General features: G+C 39.7%; 1 long non-coding RNA gene across 1 annotated transcript; it reads right to left on the bottom strand.

Annotated features, from left to right (window-relative positions):
* Positions 1-7928: 7928 nt before the first annotated feature.
* LOC145407752 (uncharacterized) lies at positions 7929-19478 on the bottom strand. Its single transcript, XR_013898787.1, has 2 exons — positions 19397-19478; positions 7929-10469 (listed from the first exon to the last, which is right to left on the bottom strand). It is a non-coding gene; the product is annotated as an uncharacterized LOC145407752 (long non-coding RNA).
* Between the last annotated feature and the right edge of the window lie 725 nt (positions 19479-20203).

Below are 20203 nucleotides of genomic sequence, written 5' to 3'. Positions count from 1 at the left end.
ATTGTAAGTCTTGTCACACCTGTCAAGTTGTGGGGAAGTGTAATCAGACTGAAAAGGTTGCACCTCTAGTTCCCATTCCTCCTTTTGAGTCGCCTTTCACCCGTGTGTTGGTGGATATTGTGGGCCCTCTTCCTAAGACTTCTTCAGGATTTTCTTATGTGTTGACCCTGATTGATATGGCTACTCGTTATCCTGAAGCCATTCCACTTAGAAATATCTCAGCAAAGAACGTGGTTAAGGAAATGCTAGGGTTCTTCACAAAGTTTGGTCTGCCCAAGGAGGTACAGTCAGACCGGGGAGGTAATTTCATGTCAAACGTTTTCAAGCAGTCTTTGAAAGAGTTGGGCATCACCCAGATCACGTCTTCAGCTTACCATCCCCAGACCCAAGGAGCATTGGAGAGATATCATCAAGCACTCAAATCGATGCTCAAGAAATACTGTTTGGAACATCAGAAAGACTGGGATAAAGATCTTCCATTCGTTGTGTTTGCCGCAAGAGAATCTCCAAATGAATCACTGGGCTTCTCACCCTTTGAACTACTGTTTGGGCATGAAGTAAGAGGACCCCTTAAGCTACTCAAGGAATGCTGGCTGTCGGAGGAAGATGACGTCAACCTGCTGGAGTATGTGATGAAGTTCAAAGAACGGCTGTCCACTGCTTTACAGCTGGCAAGAGAGAATTTAGGAGCTGCTCAGGAGAAGATGAAGACTTGGTATGATAAGAAGTCCAGGTTGCGCCACTTTCAGCCAGGAGATCAGGTTTTGATTCTGCTACCAGTTCATGGGCAACCTCTTCAAGCCAAGTTTAGTGGTCCTTATTTCGTGGAGAAGAAACTCAGTGATGTCAACTATGTCATCGCCACACCAGATCGTAGAAAGAACAAGCAACTATATCACATCAACATGCTAAAGTTATATCACAGGCGAGACGAAAATAATCCAGTCTGCACTGTAGCTGTTCCACCCGAGTCTGCAAGTGAAGCTCTCCCATGCAGTATGAGCCTGAGTGATAGTTTGGGGAAGAATCCTGATATCATGAATGATCTCCAGACTAAGCTTTCTCATCTACCTCCCGAGGAAAGGCAGGAGTTTTTGGCATTACTGCAGGAGTACCCTCAAGTGTTCCGTGCCACTCCAGGAAGAACCACTGTGTTGATGCATGATGTCGATGTTGGAGACGCAAAGCCAATTAAATTGCCTCCTTACCGTGTGAACCCAGTGAAAGTTCCTCTCATCCAGAAGGAGCTTGGCTACCTGTTGGACCACAAGATGATTGAGCCCTGTCAGAGCTAGTGGAGTTCTCCTGTCACTCTAGTCCCTAAGCCAGGTGGGTCACAGAGGCTTTGCATTGACTCCAGACGTGTTAATCAGATAACCAAAACAGACACTTACCCTCTCCCTCGCGTGGTAGATTGCATAGACAAGATCGGAAAGGCTAGGTACATAAGTAAGTTTGATTTGTTAAAGGGATACTGGCAAGTACCTATGACTGAACGTGCTAGGGAGATCTCATGTTTTGTAACACTAGGAAAGGCTTTTGCATGTTCTGTAATGCCGTATGATATGAAGAATGCACCAGCCACATTTCAGAAGCTCATGAATGTTGTAACAGAGGGTTTGGCAGGGTGTGTTGTTTATATTGATGATGTATTAATCTTCAGTGACAACTGGAAAGATCACCTACGCCATGTCAGTAAATTTCTTGACCGTTTAGTTCATGCTAATCTTGTAGCTAATTTATCAAAGTGTGAGTTTGGTCAAGCTAAAGTTCAGTACCTTGGGTATGTAATTGGTGATGGACATGTTGCACCACCAGGAGCTAAGGTTCAGGTTATAAGTGATCTTCCCAGACCTAAAAGTAGGAAAGAGCTACAAAGATTTTTGGGAATGGTAGGTTATTACAGGAGATTTGTTCGTAAGTTTTCAATTCTTGTATCACCACTTACAGACCTACTGAAAAAGGGAGTTAAATTTGTCTGGACCGATAACTGTGAATCCTCTTTCAACAAACTTAAAGCTATTCTATTAAGTCGGCCAGTGCTTGCTACTCCAAATTTTGCTAAGCTTTTTAAGATGGCTGTTGATGCAAGTGATACAGGAGCTGGGGCTGTTTTGCTGCAAGAGGATGATCAGGGTATTGAACATCCTGTATCTTATTACAGTAAGAAGTTCACTCCACCTCAAAAGAACTACTCAACTATTGAGAAAGAGCTTTTGGCCTTGATTTTGGGTTTACAGCATTTTTCATTTTATTTGTGTTCTGGTTTTGACCCCATAGTCATTTATACCGATCATAACCCACTGAAATTCCTTAGTAAGTTTAAAGATAAAAATCAGAAATTGACAAGATGGAGTCTACTTCTTCAGGAGTATTCATTAGACATACAACATGTCAAGGGGAAAGAAAATGTTATTGCAGATTGCTTATCTAGACTTTAGACAGATTGTTTTAGAGTAATAAGAAATTTCCTTTGTAAATTTCTTTTTCTTTGTGGGGAGGTGTTACATAGCCTATGATTTCATCATCCTTTGTGTAATTTTAACGCACAGTTGCTGCATGTTTGATCACGAGCGTGTTCTGCCTCAGTCCCCCCCTTCTACCGTTATAGTAGAGTAAGTCGTTTTCTCGGTTATTCAGAGTGGGATTTTCAGCTCTTTGTCCCCATGGCTTCATTTGCGCGTCCTTCTTACAAGTTGTATCAAGCTCTCCTGGCCCCTATATAATGAGCTCAGTCTCTGCATCATTGCCACTTAGATCTGCTCCTCATTTTGTTCACATCTCTGTCCTCCCCTGTACAGTTATTATTATCGTGAATTTCTCAGGAAGTGTTCAACCATCTAGCAGCTGTGTGATTTGAGTATACGTGTTATTGCATTTTGTTCTTGTACTGTATAGCATAAGGTTAATTCTTAGGCCTAGTGAGGTTTTTTGATTAATGTTGGGTTTTATGTCAGTCATTTTTGATAATAGTTTGTATCTGTAATAATTTATCTGGCATTCACTGAGCATTACCAGGTGTATTTTCATTTTATCAGGGCTGACTTAGATAAATTTACTCTTGCTAATTTCGTGTTAATAGAGGCTATTGCAGTTAACCATATATTTAACCTGTTTATTTGCCATTACATTATCCTTATGAGTCCTGAATGTTTTATTGTTAGTTTGAGCATTAAACTTTAACTTGTAATTTTACTTAACTCTTTTGTTTTGAACCTGGAACTTTACGGGACAGTTGTGACTCTTCGCATTCTCACTTAAAGTGTACGTTATCTTTCTCTGTTCCGTAACAATATATATATATATATATATATATATATATATATATATATATATATATATATATATATATATATATATATATATGGCTTAGGCTGTTTGGTAGAGATTGCATGTAGGGTGAGAAATGCTTGTAAGTGTAATTGTAGTGTTGTATTGGCTCTGGACGTGTGTGTAGTCTGTGAACCATAGTGTAATCGGCCCTTGCAGTATATATATATATATATATATATATATATATATATATATATATATATATATATATATATATATATATATATATATATATATATATAATGGATTTCCTACTGCTATTTGTCTTTCATACTCCATTGTGTATTATACCATTTTCACCTTACAGTAACTTGACCTAAATTTGTCATCTCTCCATCTTGAAATCTAAGCTGTTACAAGAGATTAACAGTAGAATACGATGACAGTCATGAAGTGCTATGGAAGGAATGTAGAGTGTGAAATAAAATATAAAATAACCAAAAAAATCTGGGCCAAATTAGAATAAAACGGGTATAATATGCTTAATTGCTCATCATTACCTAACACATCATGGGTATGTGGCCGTGTGATGTGTCCGGTTCAGAGAAGATGGGCGTCTGGGTCACCCTTGGGCAAGATGTAGCGCTGGTTAGCGCACCAAACAGGCAGAGGCTGCATGGTTACCATCGTCTCGGTAGGTTCTGCCGTGGCAGTGACATGGTGGCTGGCCATGCATAACATTCCCAGGCGGGAAAGTCAGCCACAATTACCAAGTAGACAAAGCCTGGGCTGACACTATTGCTCATTCCTATCTCCTATACACAGCTGGCCTTGCACAACACTCTCAGGCAGGGAACTCAACCACATTTACAAAGTAGACAAAGTCTGGGTGACACTGGTACTCATACATATCCTAGACACAGCTCATCCTCTTGGGGGTATGCCTCCTTCATTTTACCCGCAACTCACCGTGTGGAAGGACCCTGTTCCCATCCTGGCCAGGCGTTGTCTGCCACAAGAAAGTATTGCTTGTTTGTGATCGATGGGTCTGCTAGACTACACAAACAGCATCAACACCTATACACCACTACCACTACTACTGAGAGGGGGAGGGAGGGAGTGAGGGGGGGAGTTGGGGAAGAAGGGATGAATGGCGTAATACGAGAGAAGTAAATAGAAAATAAAAGAAATAGGGAAAATCTCATTCAGTAAGATCAGCAAAAAGTAGTCTCTCTCTCTCTCTCTCTCTCTCTCTCTCTCTCTCGATCTATCTATCTATCTATCTATCTCTCAAGAACTACATAGCGTAACAGTTACTTTTAGGCAAATTATTTTACCTCCTCCATGTTATTATTCCCTCGCATGTTATGTGTATCTTTTAAATACCTTCATAATTTGCGTTAATACAATATAGAAGGAAACTGGGGTAGGCAGCCACGCCCAGGGAAATACCACCGCCAAGGTAACGGGAGACTCAAGGAATAGCCTGGATTCCATTTTCTCTGCTAGGTCTTGGTAGCTGGTTACACATCTTTCTGCGTCACACATCAGAGGGTATCAGGCTGCCTTCCTTACATAACACACACCCACATTATACCACATTGACTTAAACCGGCTATCCTCTCTCCATAAAACACCGATCTTGTCATTACATATCATACACATTCCACAACATATCCCTGCTCCCCCTCCACCCCCCCCCCCGTAAAAAGAACCATGGCTGCTGCAATGCTGGGAATGGGCCAGTGCACTGAGTGGTCCTGCCATCTGGTGGGAGTCTGTGAACTTCTCCCATAAAATCGTTTTACGGGTTTCAAAGATAAATTTTTCTATGCACTTTCATGTAGTTTCCTCACATTAAATGCCTTTGACAATCATGTTATTAGTGTGTAAGTGGAAATGGAAAAAAATAAATAAACTCATAAAACAGAAATCATCATCTCCATGGAATTAACTTCTACATACAATTTACTATTCAGTAAACATCCCATATAATTGGTGTAAGACTATAACATGGTAAACATATGAAGAAATGCTTTCATGCACAAATTTTGCCATGTTTTAAAATTTGCTGCCGGGGCAATGTTCGACAAGTTTTCCTGGTTGCTCTCCACTCATCACCTCTTCTACATGGCATCTCCCACAGCCTATGACGTTTGGCGTCCATCTATGATGGAAACCTGGCCCACCCTTTCACGTGTTTCATGAATGGGTGCTGGTCTGTGTTGAAAGTTGAATTTGATTTACAGTCGGCCACAGCGCAAACAAAGTTCATCATTTTGCTAACTGCTCTTATTGTCAATGTCACGGAACCATGTCATCCCATCACTGACGCACCTCGCCAGTTTCGTGTTTGTTTACAATCGTACGTGTGGAAGAGCCGAGTACCGAGTGGAAATGTCGCATGACGAATTTATCCATGTCATTTATCATTGTTTTTTAAGAAATAGAAATCCTCTTACCCTTGTTCGAATTATTAACTGTTTTTATACACGCATGAAGGCAATATTTCCACACAAACCCTCTTTAATACATCCCTAGAAATCACCTGATACGCAGGGGTAGAACATACGTTTGAATACTATTTTCTTCCCAACCGATCTTCTTTACAAGTCCATGAATATTCCAGAACCCTTAGTTTGTTGGTTTACACCTGATGTTCAACATAACAACATTCAGTTTTAGCTGGCTTTGGGCAGAATAACATCAAATATTGGTAGCTGTAACCCTCACACCCGCAACTGCTGCATCTGGGAGAAGTTCACAGACTCCCACCAGATGTCAGGACCACTCAGTGCACTGGCCCATTATTGCAGCGGTTTCTCGGATGACCACCACCGGCAGGGCTGGGTCGTCTGCACAGGGCCCTCCCGGTCGTCATCAAGCGACTGTGCCACATATAGTGTCGTGGTGCCTCAAAACTATGCATCAGTGCAGCAAAATTGTCTTCTGAAATATTAGAGGACTTCAGTCCAACATCAACTCTGTTCACAATTTCCTCTAGTTCGAATCACCAGATATGTTATTTTTGGCAGACTCAAGTAATCTCCACCTCCGATTTAGCTAGATTTAATTATCCTGGTTAATTCTTGATTCAAAATCTCAGGCCCAAAGGAGGTGTATGTTGCCTTGCTAAATAAGAAATTACCCTGGAGGAGATTACTAAATTTAATTGTCCTTATTTCGACTATTCCATATACAAATTAAGTTCTTTTTGTAAAATTAAGTATTTCTGTTGTGTTTATCATTCCCCTAATGCCCCTCCAGAGCCGAGTTTATTTGACTCTGTCTTCACAACTAAGTGTCCTCAACAATAATACTGTATCAGAAACTAGTATCCTGGGTGATTTTAATGTCCATAATGTTGAATGGCTCACTTATTCAGCCAGAACTGATAACTTGTCTTGAATGTGAGCTATTTGTAGACTCATTTAATCTCATTCAGTTAGTCGGTCAACCAACCTGTGTGCCATACAACCCCAAACAAAATCCCCACCTATTGGACTTGTTTCTAACAACTAATTCAGATAATTATAATGTCGAAGTGAAGTCCCCTCTCGGACCCTCGGATGATTGTCTGATACAAGCCACCAGTTCAACATATACCACATCCTCCTGCTCTAAACCTCTCATGGTAACTAAATGGCACCACAACAGGGGAGACTGGAAGGGTCTCCAAAATTTTTTCATGGATATTCCTTGGACCTCTTTTTTCTCTCAAGATACACACTCCACATTGGGCCACATACAGGATTTCATTAAAGTCAGCATGGAAACTTTCATTTCTCATCATAGTTACAGAAAAAGATGTAATTCACCTAAATGGTTTGACCACAATTGTGCTAGAGTAACAGAACATAAAAAGATAACCCATAACACTTATACAAGGACCAAAAGTAAACAAGCCTTGAACTATTACAGAAATATCAGAAACCATGTCAAAATCATTATCAATCTTTCTAAATCAAACTTTTTTCATAGACAAGCTAACAAACTACTAAACAACCCAAATGATAACAAAATATTCTGGTCTACCCATAATTCATTCAAATCTAACTTCACTACCACCTCTTCCATTGCACCATTACAGTCCCTCAATGGAAATCTAGTAAGTGACCCACGTGGAAAAGCCAATCTTCTTGTCAAAATTTTTTCAACAAACTCAACCCTAAGTACAGAAAATCATAATATTCCTGTACTTGATTTTGATTCCCCTACCCCTTTTCAAGATTCACGCAAGATACATACAAGCTCTAATACAGAGTCTCTCAGCAGATAAAGCTACTGGTCCCGATGAAATTCCTTCAATAGTAATTAAAATTTGCTCCCGGGTGTTGGCTCCTGTATTGGCAAAATTTTTCCGCTTATGCATCTGTACCTTAAGTTTTCCAGCCTCTTGGGAAGAAACAAATATCCATCCTGTTGCTAAGAAGGGGGCCACTTCTGATCCATCAAACTGTAGACCAATCGCTATAACTTCCGTTCTTGGTAAAGTTTTTGAGACATGAATAAACAAACACATAGCCAAGCACCTAGAAATCAGTAAATTAATCGATGATCGGCAGTATGGATTTAGACAAGAACGTTCAACTGTAAACATTCTTTGTCTTCTTACCCATTACATTAACAAAACATTAGATCAACATGGTGAAACACACACAATAGCACTTGATATTTCAAAAGCATATGACAGAGTGTGACACCGGGCCATATTGTCTGAGAAGTCACATTATGGCCTTGCATCACTGGTTCCTCTAATTTCTTCTTACCTTCATAATAGAAAAATGCTGGTCATGGTATATGAAATTTATTCCCAATTTCATTCCATAAATGCTTTATCAGTTTTGGCCCCAACCCTCTCTCCCATTCATATAAATGACCTATTTGTCACCCACAACCCAATACACTCTTATGCTGATGACACTTCATAGTTCTTTCACATTTAGTACCTCCTTTACACAATCTGGTACTATAAATTCCCAAATGAACAGAGCAATTTCTCTGAACGAAGACCTTTCTAAAATTAATCAATGGGGACAAACAAATCTGGTTTCATTTAATGCTCAGAAAAATAAATACATTAATTTCTCCAACAGAAAGAACCTCTCAGACTCCCACATAATATTAAATGATGTCAGTATTCCCATATCCGCTACAGTTGATATCCTTGGTGTCACAATAAACTCCAACCTAAGCTGGACAGCTTATGTTAAATCACTTGCTAAAAATTCTTCTACAAAATTGGGACTTCTGTACAGAGTTCGTGAATTCTTCACTGACGAGCAGTTGGCCATAATATACAAAAGTCATGTGCATTTTCACATTGAATACTGTTCGCCACTGTGGAGTGAATGTGGAGCGGTTGCATTGAGGCAGTTGGACAAAATTCAGAATAAAGCCATTATTTTAATCAATAATCCTGCCATTACGCAGGATCTTCTTCCATTAAAAGTACGTAGAGATGTTGCTTCTTTAGCATTATTTTACCAATATTTTTACCTTAACTGTTCTGACGAAATTGCCTCAATTTTGCCTCCCCTTCACATTTTCTCCCGAAATTCTCGGGCAACTGGGAGCACCCATGAACTTACACTCTCCCCCCCGCAATGCAGAACCTCTGCTTATCATAATTCGTTTATCCCCAGAATTACTACTCTCTGGAATTCACTTCCTGGGAGTTGCTTCCCACAAACATTTAATCCACTTTTATTTAAATCCAGTTGTTATATTTTATGAATGGAGGATGCTTTTAGGCAAAGTGATTTGTGTTTTTTTGTATTTTTGTTTTTCCTTCCTCCATTCATTGTCTCTTTAAAAAAAAAGTCTATATTAAATTGTCAAGGAAGAGGTGTTATGGAATATCCACAAATACCGTTTCTTTTCTTCTCTTCCTCTTCTCATTATCCACAATCATCACGACCACCACCATTACTACCTTCATCATTCTCCTCTTCCTCCTCCTCCTCACCATCATCTTTCCCGAATGTCAGACGAGGAACTATCTCCCTCAGTCAGTCTCTCCCTCTTCCTATGACCTACAGTCATTTAAACTCTACCAGACAGCCTGAAAGAAGGCACTGGGCTGTTGCTGTCTGCATTTCTCTGTCTATAATACCGGTCAGTAATACCCACACCAGACCACACCACCACACAGGATAATACAACACCAGTCGATAATACCCACACCACACCACACCACACAGGTCAATACCACACCAGTCGATAATACCCACACCACGCAACCACACAGGGCAATACCACACCAATCAATAATAGCCACACCACATCACCACACAGGATAATACCACACCAGTCAATAATAGCCACACCACACCACACCACCGCACAGGATAATACCACATAAGTCAATAATACCCACACCACACCACCACACAGGATAATGAGACATGGTATTTCACTCTCTGAACAATATATATGGCGAGAGAGAGAGAGAGAGAGAGAGAGAGAGAGAGAGAGAGAGAGAGAGAGAGAGAGAGAGAGAGAGAATTATTATTTTTCGTTTACCCTTTCATGTAATCCATATCACATCCAAGGGATTTTATTAAGCACAGTAGGGAATTTTGGAACGGGAGGGGGGGGGTTATAGCCCTCATTAACATCTTGAAATTGCTAGTCACGAAGAAGTGCTATGGGAGGGATGTAGAGCCGTAGCATTGTCTTATTCTGCCACTGAGCTACGTGAAATAAGCTGCAAAAGGACGAAAATCTGGGCCAAGCTAAGGTGAAAGGATATTTGTCATTGTTTTTGTTGTTGGTTTCTTGTTATTGTTTTTGTTGTTTGTTTCTTGTTTTTCACTTTGTTGTTGTAGTTGTTGTGGTGGTATTGTTGTTCTTGTTCTTTGTTCTTGTTTATTTGTCATTCTTGTTGTTCTGTTATTGTTTTTGTTGGTGTTCTTGTCGTTCTTGTTGAGGATAATGGAGCCGAGTTCTTGCTTACGACTGCCATACTGCGCGACGACCACTGGGGGCTTCACGACGACCTTTACCACTACTCGCACTGCCGATGCTGGGGTCACCTCGAGTCGTACTGGTCGTCTTCGTTGTCGTTGTGGTCGTGGTGGGCTCTTCGGACGACCTCTTCCTCCCGTCGAGGCAGCTTCTGTAGCAGTAACACCTGCCGTCTTTACCCGTGTAGCAGCAGGGGTCTTCCTCGCACGGGGGTGGCTTGCTATGACCTGTTGTGGGTTACGAAGTAAAGATAAGAGTACTGGCGATGATAATAGTAGTAGTGATGATGCTAATAATAATAATTGCAGTAGTGATAATGATAATAGTAACAGTGATAATAATAGCAGTAGTACCGATAATAATAATAGTAGTAATCGTAATAATAATAGCAGTAGTGATAATAATAGGAGTAGTGATAATGATAGTAGTAGCGATAATGATAAAAGTACCGGCAGTAGTGATAATGATAGTAATAGTGATGATTATAGAAGTAGTGATAATAATTGTAGTAGTGATGATGATAATAATAATAGTAGTAGTGATGATAATAATAGTGGTACTGATGGAAGTAGTGATAATAATAATAACAGTTGAAATGATAATAACAGTAGTAGTATTGATAACATTAATAGTTGTTGTGATAATAATAACAGCAGTGATGATAATAGTGGTAGTAATGATAATAATTGAAGTAGTGATAATAACAGTAGTGATAATGATAACAGTAGTTATAATACTAGTAGTGATATTAATAATAGTAGTACTGATAATAATAATGGTACTAGTGACGATAATGGTGGTAGCGATACTAGCAGCAGTAGTAGTAGTGATAATAATAGTAGTGGTGAAAATAATAATAATAGTGATGATATCAGAAGTAGTGATAGTGATAACAGTAGGAGTGATGATAATAATAGTAGTGATGGTGAGTTATATTAATAATGATAATAATAATAACAATATTAGTGAGTGATAGTAATAATAATAGTAGTAGCAGTAGTAATAATAATGATAATAACACAAATAATAATAAGCCTTCACCAAAGACATGTCCCCTAACCCACCATGCGTTAAAGATTATGTAGATATGCACTAATAGTTTTGCCAATGTCATATATATATATATATATATATATATATATATATATATATATATATATATATATATATATATATATATATATATATATATATCAGCAGCAGCAGCAGCCATTACGTCCACTGCTGAACAAAGGCCTCCCCCAACCTTCTCCACGAATTCCTTGACTGAGCCAATCTTTGCCACGTTTTCCCTGCAAATTTCTCTATCTCATCTCCACCTCCTGTCTGGCCTTTTTCTGCTACGTTTACAACCTCTTGGTGTCCAGTCAGTCAACCTCTTGCTCCAACGATTATCCCTTGTTCTTGCTACATGGCCTGCCCACCTCCATTTCTGTTCTTTTATAACTTCTATAACATCTTTGACTTTAGTCTGCTCTCTCTCCCAAGTTGATCTTTTCATGTTTCTTAAAGATATTCCCAACATTGACCTTTCCATTGCTCTCTGAGAACGAATTAATTTATTTTCCATCCATTTTGTCAGTTTCCAAGTCTCACAACCATGTCATAGCTGGAATTATACATTCGTTATATACTTTTCGTTTCATACAAACTGGCAAGCTACTTTTCATAATGTCTCTATGTTTACCGAAAGCTTTTCATCTAATTGTAATGCGTCTGTTTATTTCGCTATCATTATCTTTCGTTAATTTTAGTATTTGTCCCAGGTAATTGTACTCCTCGACTTCTTCAAGAATTTCTCCACTTATTCTGATGATGCTCTTTGGTGTTTGAGGATTAAACATTACTTTAGTTTTACTCCGGTTCATCTTTAGCCCTACTTTGAGACTTTCTCTGTTCCGGTCATTTAACATTTCTTGCAATGTCTCGGCTCTTTCTGAGATTAGGACAATGTCATCTGCAAATCTTAAATGGTTTAGCTTTTCTCCATCTATGTTTACTCCTTTGTTTTCCCAGTCTAGCTTTCTGAAAATACTTTCTAGGCATGCTGTGAATAACTTTGGTGAAATTGTATCTCCCTGACGCACGCCCTTCTCAGTCTTAATTTTCTTTCAGTTCTTATATAATTTAACTGTAGCAGTTCCCTCTCTATATATGTTTTCGAGCAGTTTTACAATGTTCTCATTCACTCCTTGTTCTCGCAATGAATTTATAACTGCCTTCTGCTCCACTGAGTCGAAAGCCTTCTCGTAATCAACAAAACCTAAGAATAGTGGTTTATTATATTCTGTAGTTTTCTCAATTAGCTGATTCATTGTATGTAGATGATCAGTAGTCGAGTACCCGTTTCGGAATCCTGCCTGTTCCCGAGGTTGGTTTTCCTCCAAATTTGTAGCTATTCTGATTGTAAGGACTTTAGTGAAGAGTTTGTAAATGACTGATAGCAAGCTAATGGGTCGATAGTTACTAAGGTCTTTTGAGTCGCCTTTTTTATAAAGTAGAATAACTACTGCATTATACCATGTTTTGGGAATTTTCTTTTGTTTTATACATTAGGTACATAAGTGAGCAAGCCTATTTTGTACTTCTGCTCCAGCATCCAACAGTAAATCTGCTACTACTCCATCTTCTCGCGGAGCCTTCCCTCTTTTCATATTTTTAAGAGAAATATTTACTTCGTCTGGTGTTATCTCAAGTATTTCACTTGTGTCAACTGAAAAGTTAGCTATTGGTACTACTGTCTTTGAGGCATACAGTTCTTTGTAAAATTCTTCAACTCTCTTCAGCATCATATCTCTGCATTTAATGGCTTCACCGTTTTTGTCTTTTAGTGACGTAATTTGTTGCTTTCCAAGTGCCATTTTACTTCGGACCTGTTTCAGACTTTTTCCTTTTTTGATGGTTTCTTTGATTTGATCCGTATTTCTCTTTCTTTTTTCTTCTCTTTGTCTTTTGTTGATAAGCTTATTTAATTCCGTTCGTTCTATTTCATCTTTCTTTGTTTTTACTTTCATTACCTTTCTTTTTTTCATAAGCTCAAGTGTCTTCTCTGAATGCTTCCTGGCTTTGGTTGTATTAGGTTTTCCTACTACCTCCGCTGATTCTTTTAGCACTTTTGTTAGTCTGTCATTCAGCTCATCAATGTCACATTCAACATTACTGAGAGCCTGAAATCTGTTCCTTATTTCCAACTGAAAAGCTGCTTTGTTTTCGCTGACTTTTATTGGGCATATCTTTTTATCATTAATCATCTTTCTTTCACTTTTGATACTGAATCTTGCTGTGCAACCCACCATTCTATGGTCACTTCCAATATTTACTTTGTTGATAACTGTGACATTTGTGATTGTGTTATTCTTATTTGCTATAATGAAGTCGATTTCATCCTTTGTTTCTCCATTTGGGCTTCTCCAGGTCCACTTTCTCCCTGTTCTTTTGTGAAAGAATGTGTTCATTATTCTCATGTTAAACATTTCTGCAAAGTTTACCAACATTTCTCCCACTCCAAATTTTCCCATACATGCTTCTCCATTTTTTTATTTTCCAACTTTTGCATTAAACTCTCCCATGAGTATAGTATAGGTGGTCTTTTCCTCTTCCGTAATCTGTGAGATGTCATCATAGAATGTTTCAATTTCTTCATCTGAGCTCTGAGAAGGTGGTGCATATACTTGTATCACTTTCAGGGTATATTTTTTGCACAGTCTAATTACAACCACTGCTGCTCTGTCAGATACACTGTTCAATTTAACAATGTTGTCTGCAACATTTCTGTGAATTAGAAATCCAACACCACTAACTCTTTCATTTTCCCTTCCTCTGTTGTAAAATAGGTGGCCACTGTAATTGAGCTGAATTACTTTTTCTTCTCTTCTGTGGGTCTCACTCAAACCTATAATATCCCAACTAATGTTTTCCAGTTCAGCCATTAAGATATTAAGTTTATAGTCTTCAGCAAGGCTTCTTACACTGTATGCATAGATCTTCATGGATTTAAGAGTGTTTAATATCCCAGTCTCTAACTTGTCACCACAGTGCTTACTCACTTTCGGTGGCACACTGCCTGTAAGCACAGGAGGCAGTGCGGTTGGACCTTTAGTAGACGATGATCCAACAGGAACGCCCGTCAAATACTTTGCAATAGAACTCATGTTTGGTTGGGAGGATTGTGGCAAATAATCTCACCTCCCTGCCACACAGTTTCTGGTGAGATGTAATTTATTGCCACCTTATTCGTTATGTTCGCTGGAGCCCTATATATCTATAGGGGGTCCCATGGTCCACATCGTCTAAGACGGTACCTTGTATATCTACAAGACCTTCCCCTACCCACCACCCGGGGACGCGCCAGGTAGCAGTGGGATCCTGCCCCTGGATATATATATATATATATATATATATATATATATATATATATATACATACAGGGACATAAACTAGGACTTGTACATTATCCGTCCCCGCCCCGGCGGGGCTCAGAGATTGGTAGGGTACTGTTTTCACTCGGTTTGCCCGTCTCTTTGTTTGTTTGTTTGTATGTATGTTTGTCTGTCTATCTGTTAACAACTTTACGTGAAAAGCATTTGTGCGATTTTGATTAAAAATTGCAGAGATGATGGGCTATGACCTTCTGAACATCTGATGAAATTTTTGGCCAAGTTGGACCAAGGCCCAGGCTGTAGGCCCCCCAAAATGTTAAACCTAAGATGCATCTTTCAAATTTGCATCCTATAATATGCTTCATTACATCAGCGGGCCACCCCCCCTCCCCCCAGTTAGCGGGAGGAAAGTCAATATCAGGTGAGTCGGGCCTAAAATTTCAGATGGGCTAAAAATCGTCAATTTTCACCCGGTATATTCCAACTGTTATGTGACATCTTTGACTATCCTGTTGTGTTTATACGTCAGCACTAAAATGACTGCCGGGCACGGATTTGCTGTGTCTTGGCACCGCTTCTTGTTCTTAAAGACGTTAAGATGATCTAGGAAGCAGTTTCCAAGATACAGCTATTTACAGATTAGTTTCCTTGTATGGATATAGCTCGTAAAATACTTACAATGTGGCAATTTCATATATAAGGACATAAACCAGGGCTTGTATCTTTCTGTAAGATAAGAAGAGAATCCAGAAAGAAGTTTGCAAATATAACACTAGAAATCGATCAGAGAGCGCATACCTCCACCAGCACCATTGCCATTAAAAAACATCCATCTTTCCATAAAATTTCATTGACATTCATTGCGAACTTTTGGAGATATTTTGCTTGTTACTACGGATTCGGATCCGCCTCAAACTTTAATCATTCTTCATTGGCCCATGGCCCACCATTCCACTAAATTTTATCAAAATCCGTTCATAATTTTTTGAGTAATCTTGCTAACGGAGAGACAGACAAACCAACCAACCAACGCGGGGTAAAACATAATCCTCTTGATGGAGGTAACAAGACAGATTTTTCCTTATATGGTCATAGCTCGTGAAGTACAGCCAATATGGCAATTTTACCTATACGGGCATCAACTACGAGAGATACTCTATGTCTCCGTATGATAGGAAGCCAATCCACCTGGTAGTTTACGAGATACAGGCCCGGACGGAAAGACGGACGGACAGGGGCGATCCCTATATCCCCACCATATGGAATAATAGTGAGGAAAATAACAGTGATAATAATAATAATAATAATAATAAGAATAATAATAATAATGATAATAATAGTAATAATGATACTACTACTACTACTACTACTGCTGCTGCTGCTGCTGCCGCTGCTACTACTACTAAATTAATAATAATAACAATAATAATAATAATAATAATAATAATAATAATCTATCTATCTATCTATTGCCAGATGCCTCAATCCCGTTTGGGGTGGCCACAAACAAATCGCCTCCAGGTCGCCCTGTCCCCCGCCATTTCACTGCCCTGCTCCCAACTCACACCCCCCTCTCTCATATACCTCTCCACCCCCCTCTCTCATATACCTCTCCACCCCCCTCTCTCATATACCTCTCCACCCCATCCCTCCATCTCATCCTCGGTCTCCCCCTCCCTCTTCCCCCCTTCAACTCACTCACATACACTCTCTTCGTCAGTCTTTCACCCTCCATCCTCTCCACATGGCCAAACCACCTCAGTGTGTTTCCCATAACGCTTCCTATCACATCCACATCCACACCACAACGCTCCTTTATATCTTCATTCGTCAGCCTGTCTCTCCACGTGACTCCACAGGCTCCTCTTAAATAACTCATTTCCACTGCTCTCACTCTTGACTTGTGTCCTTCCAACAATGTCCAAGCTTCACTTCCGTACGTTAGAGTTGGTATCACAATACTGTCATGTAGTAACTTTTTCACTTCCATGCTCACTTCCCTGTTTCTTATCACTGCTTTCAAAGAACCAGCAACCTTTCTTCCCTGCTGTACCCTTTCAAGCACTTCACCCTCCAAACCTCCATTCTTACTCATCACACTACCCAAGTACTTAAACGTACTCACATTTTCCAATTCCTCACCATCCAACCTCGCTGTACATTCACTAACCTCACCTCTCTCAAAGACCATCACTTTACTCTTCCCTACATTCACCTTTAGATTCCGTTTGTTACACACTCTCCCAAACTCATCCACCAAGCCCTGCAGCTCCCCTTCGTCTTCACTCAACAACACAGTATCATCTGCAAACAACAGTACAGGGGTTTCCAAACACTATCCTCTCTCACCAGGGCCACTCCAACATCCACTACCCTACCTTGTACCTCTTTTATTACCCCATTCATGTACAGATTGAACAACCATGGAGACATGACACATCCCTGTTCCAAACCAACTTTCAAAGAGAAAAATTCACTTAGTTCACCATCCACACGCACTGCAGCCTTCGCACCATCGTACATACTCTTCACAGCATTCAACAACTTTCCATCTACTCCATATATTCTTAACACTTTCCACAATCCTTGTCTATCCACCCTGTCATATGCTTTCTCCAAATCCATGAAAGCCGCATACAACTTCTTTCCCTTCTCTAGAAACTTTTCCACTAAAGATCTAAGAATGAATATCTGATCTACACAACCTCTTCCCTTCCTAAAGCCTCCCTGTTCTTCTCCAACTAATTTCTCTGTTCTTTCTCTAACTCTGTCTATAAGTATCCTACCATACACTTTTCCTATTATACTAAGAAGACAAATACCCCTATGATTACCACACACTTCTTTTCCCCCTTTTCCTTTGTACAAGGGAATAATTATACCTGACTTCCAATCCTCCGGGACTCTACCTTCCTCCCAGGCCAATCTGCACATCTTCCACATCCATTCTACTACTATCTCTCCCCCATGCTTCAGCATTTCACCACACACTCCATCAATTCCTGGGGCTTTCCCCGTTTTAACTTTCTTCATTGCTTCCACAACTTCTATCCTACTGGTTTCTTCCTGTCTTCTCACCTCCCTCCTTCTCCCAGCCATTCCCCAGCCACTTATACTCGCATTACTTCCATCCTCTACGTTCAACAATTCCTTAAAGTGTTCTCTCCATCTGTTCACTTTTTCTCCCTTCTCCACTAGTAATCTACCATTTTTATCTTTCACTCCCCTGCTTACTTCACTTCCACCCTGTCTTACTCTTTTCACTTCTCTCCAGAACATTTTCTTAGTCCCTCCACTTTACACTCAAATTCCTTCCAAATTCCTCATCCACTCTCTTCTTACTCTCTCTTACCAATCTTTTCACCTCTCTCTTTCTTTCCACATATAACTCTCTCTTCCGCCTCTCAACTTCTTCCACACCCCTATTTCTCATCCATTCATTGTATGCTTTCTTCTTTTGTGCCACAGCCTGTCTCACCTCTTCAGTCCACCACGCTGTTCCTTGCACCCCTCTCCGTCTTCTCTTCCTTCCACACACCACATCACATGCTGCACATATTTCTTCTGTAAATATCTTACACACACCTTCCACGTCTCCCATCTGCTCCAATTCATATTTGCCCAATCGTTCCTCCACTTCTCTCTTATACTCTGCCTTTTTCTCATCCTCTTGTAACCTTTCCACTCTCCTTGCAACTACTCCTTCCTCTCGTCTTTCCCTTCTTCTATTCCTCCATCTTACTTGCATTCTAATTCTGGCCACCACCAAGTAGTGGTCAGAAAGTCCACTCCCCCAACCTCTATACACTCTTGCATCCTTTACACATCTTCGCATCCTTTCATCCACACACACATAATCAATCATTGCCTTCCTTTCATTCAGTTCACCACCCACCCTTCTCATCACTCGCCATGTATACCTGTGGATCATTTTATGCCTGAAGAGGGTATTGGCTATCACCAACCCCCTCCCAGCACAAATGTCCACTAACGCACTCCCATTCTCATCTATCTCAGCAGGCACACCCCACTCACCAACTATTCCATCCACCTTCACATTCCCAACTTTACCATTCATATCACCAATCAAAAACACTCTCTCATTCCTTCCAAACTTTTCCATGCACACTTCCACATTTGTCCAGAACTCTTCTCTCACTCTTCTAGCACGATCTTGCGTTGGCGCATACACACACAATCGCCCACATTTGTATTTCAACTTTCAACTTCATAATAAAATGAAAAATACTGTGAAACAATCGAATGTAATAACAAAAATGACACTGACAAAAAAAAAAGGAAATGTGATTGTGTGTGTGTGTGTGTGTGTGTGTGTGTGTGTGTGTGTGTGTGTGTAAATGCATGAAGACAAGCAATATTATACATAACTTATTCTTATTGGCATAGTAGGCTTCGTAACAGCTCTTCTTTAGCGATGTATTACTATTATTATTATTATAGTTATTATTATTATTATTATTATTGCTTATTCTTATTATTATTATATCTTTGCATAAAACATCTTTGCACTACTGAGCGTTATTATATTGTTTAATATTGAAACAGGTTGCACTAATGCAAGAGTATATCAATGTGCAGTGATCAGAATAAACCGCTGGTTTAAAATTCCATATCGACATACCGTACTTTGCATCTATAAGACACGAAAGGATATCGATGTGCGGACAGACTAAATCGCTAGTGAAGAGGTATAACGAAATTTCAAAAGGCACTTAACATCACGAATTTCAAAACAACTTCATAAATTACCGTACCTGAACTCAAAGCAGGAAGAACAGCCAGTAAAATGCAGAGCAGAGCGAATAGAGCCATAGCGTTCACTCACCTCGGTGTCAGGGTCAACACTGAATTCCCACACCCGCCACACTTGTGGCGGCTGGCCCAGCAGCCACAAATGTGGTAAGAGGGCGGAGCTAGTGACGTCATAATAGCTAGCCAATCAGGACACAGATGGGACTGTCACATACTGCTATATAGAGAATTATTGTTATTATTTATTCAGTGTAAATAAAAGTATCAGGAATAAAACAAAAATTTTTCACCTTTATTTTTACGAAGTGTTTAGTCTACTAATAAATCTGACAGTGCCGTCTCTTGCATTTTGGGGGCCCTATGCGAAATGTTGTTTGGGGTCCCGTATTTTGTGAAACTATGGTGGGGGGATTCCAAATCCTCTAAGATTGTCCGGGGGCACGCCTTTAACATTTAAATGCATTAATCTGGTGCACTTTAATAGGAAAAGAGGCTAGATCGGTGAAAAACTCTTAACATCTATTTTTCTCTGAAAATCGAATCAAACATTTCAAGTTGACCACAGCAATTAAAACCTACAGAATATGACAATAAACGGGACACATCGTCCTCCAGGATTTACTGAATCTGCATTATAACATCTCCCAAATGCGCATAAATGAGACATGTTGCAGTTTCCTTAAAATGTTTATTTTAAATCTTACGAAATGTTAAACTTGTTAAGGAATCAAAATTTAGGCATACATTGCAACTGATAATACTAAACATATAAAAATATCCCTTCCCCCCCCAAAAAAAAAAAAAAAAAT

The sequence above is a fragment of the Coenobita brevimanus genome, chromosome 74 (assembly GCF_032717465.1).
Source record: "Coenobita brevimanus isolate Jiangsu-jjx chromosome 74, ASM3271746v2, whole genome shotgun sequence".
NCBI classification, from domain to species: Eukaryota; Metazoa; Arthropoda; class Malacostraca; order Decapoda; family Coenobitidae; genus Coenobita; species Coenobita brevimanus.
Note: the sequence above shows the minus strand (reverse complement) of the source record. Positions and strands in the feature narration are given on the sequence as shown.